Source organism: Monodon monoceros, unplaced genomic scaffold (genome assembly GCF_005190385.1).
Source record: "Monodon monoceros isolate NGI ecotype Baffin Bay Population unplaced genomic scaffold, NGI_Narwhal_1 Super_Scaffold_22, whole genome shotgun sequence".
Taxonomy (NCBI): domain Eukaryota; kingdom Metazoa; phylum Chordata; class Mammalia; order Artiodactyla; family Monodontidae; genus Monodon; species Monodon monoceros.
In genome coordinates, this window is record NW_021703779.1 from 39,212,653 (window position 1) to 39,214,886 (window position 2,234).

Consider the following 2,234-nt stretch of genomic DNA (forward strand, 5'->3'; position numbering starts at 1 on the left):
TCTTATTATTTTATTGATGAGAAAAACTGAAGAGTCTGTGTTCACACGTCTAGTAAGTAAAAGAATACCAGCCTGCTTGACTCCAAAGTCCAAGCTCTCCCCTTACAACCTACCAGCTCCCATAGCACTGTAACAGAAATATGAAAAGAACATTGCTGGTGGCCTTTCAAGAGAGCAAGGGCTTCTGGGTTCAAAAGTCAGGAAAAACTACCTGGAATAGGTGATGTTAGGGAGAGGTCACGAAGTCTGGGTAGAGTTTTAACTAGCTGAGGATTATAGGGAAGGTGTTCTGGGTGGAGAGAATAGCGTGATCAAACGTCCCAAAGTATGGGAAAGGCCCAAGGACCTGCAGGGTGTGTTTCATCTCAGGTTGCCCAGGAAGCAGACTCTGGGATGGAGTTTAGCATTTCGGAAACGTATTCGGGAGTATCCTTGGGATCATCCCCTGTGGAGGAGACAAGGAAATATTAAGCAAAGGAAGGTGCTGGGCTGCAATATAGCCACACCAAACAAAAAGCCTGAGCCAATCTCATAGATTGGTCTGAAGCTGGAATAACTTTTCAGAGTTGCCTTGCCTTGAGACAAAGGGGATGGGTCTTTATAGCACCCTCTCCACACACACCTTTGTTTTTTTTTTTTTTTGGCCGCACAGCGCAGCTTGTGGGATCTTAGTTCCCTGACCAGGGATTGAACCTGGGCCCCCAGCAGTGGAAGTGCAGAGTCTTAACCACTGGACCAGCAGGGAATCCCCAGCCCTTCTGACCAGTCATTGGATGTAGCCTGTCCCTGGGAAGGGAATGTGAACCTTGGGTGAGGTGGGTGTCTTCATCTGAGAGCAGACTACATGGCAGCCATCATCCATGAACACTCCTGGCAGCTGGGGGAGTGGGTACCTCAGTCCCGAAGGGAAATTCTGTCTGGGTGGCCCACCACGAAATTCACTACAGGATGCGTGTCCTGGGCAGTAAGCAGGCTGCTCTGGCAAAACAAGAGTGCAAGACTAAGAAAAAATGTAGTTGGAAAGTTGAGAGGGGGTGGACGTTGAAGGCCAGACTTTGTGTTTTATAAAGAAGGAAAAAGAGTTACTGAGTTTTGCGTGAGGCAAGGTCATGGCTAGAAAATGCACTTGTCGTAATGCATGGGACATCTGAGAGTAGGGAGAACCTAGAGGAGAGCCAATGGGTTCTTCCATAGTCAAGGCGGAAGGTCAAGAGCAGAGGAACGACCGGGTGGCAGTAGTGAGGGGAAGGAGGGGATAGAGGCGGCAGAGGTGTTGAGGACGCACAGACCTTGCGTGCTAAGCACTTTGTACAAAAGGCCTATAAGACTGAAAAAGAGACAATACCTTACCATGGTTCAACCATTCCATGGAATACTAACCAGCTTTTCGATGTAAACTCCATGTAGGCAGGGATTGTTGTTGTTTTCCCAGCATCTAGAGCAATGTCTGGCAAATAGCAACTATTTGTATCCATCAGATTTTGCTGTGATCGGGCCAAGTTACAAAAATTCCAAAATCTCAGTGGCTCACAGCAACAAATGTTTATTTTTTTGCTCATGGTTCTACAGTCAACTGCAGTAACTCTGTTCCGGGCTGTGGGCTGGGTTCAGATCTGCTCCATGCATCTCCCTGTGCCAGGGACCAGGCTGAAGGACATGGGAAACATACTATTCTTTGAATGGAGGGCAGGAGCTCAAGAAGGCTAGCAGAACTTGCAATGCCTCTGAAAGCTTCTGCTAGGATCTGACACGCTGTCAATTCTACCGTCCACATCCCAGTGGCCTAAGCAAGTCATATGAGCAAACTCCACGTCAACGGGGCAGCGAAATATACTCTTCCCCTGAGGAGCTGGGGAAAGGGGAGTGAATATTTGCTGAACAACAATAAAATCAGTATTGAGCACAGTGGTGCTCGATAGATATTTGTTGAATGATTGTATGAATAAATCCACGTGTGTTGATATGGAAAGATCCCTAACACAGCCCATTAAGTGAAAAAGGCAAGTTACAAAGCAATACATACACTACGATCCAATTTATAAACACACATACCAAAAATAAAACCATACACTGATATATGTGCATATTTTTTCATAAATGCATAGAGAAGGGGCTGAAAGTAGATACAATAAACAGTTAACAGTGTAACTTCTGGAAAGGGGGCATAAGATTGGGTAGGAATAAAAGGGGACATTTGCTTTTTTATCATTTGAAAACTTTTTATGACAAGAAGG

The 2,234-nt window shown here is 45.8% G+C and overlaps 1 non-coding gene across 1 annotated transcript; it reads right to left on the minus strand.

Annotated features, from left to right (window-relative positions):
• Positions 1-672: 672 nt before the first annotated feature.
• TRNAG-UCC lies at positions 673-745 on the minus strand. Its single transcript has one exon. It is a non-coding gene; the product is annotated as a tRNA-Gly (tRNA).
• Between the last annotated feature and the right edge of the window lie 1,489 nt (positions 746-2,234).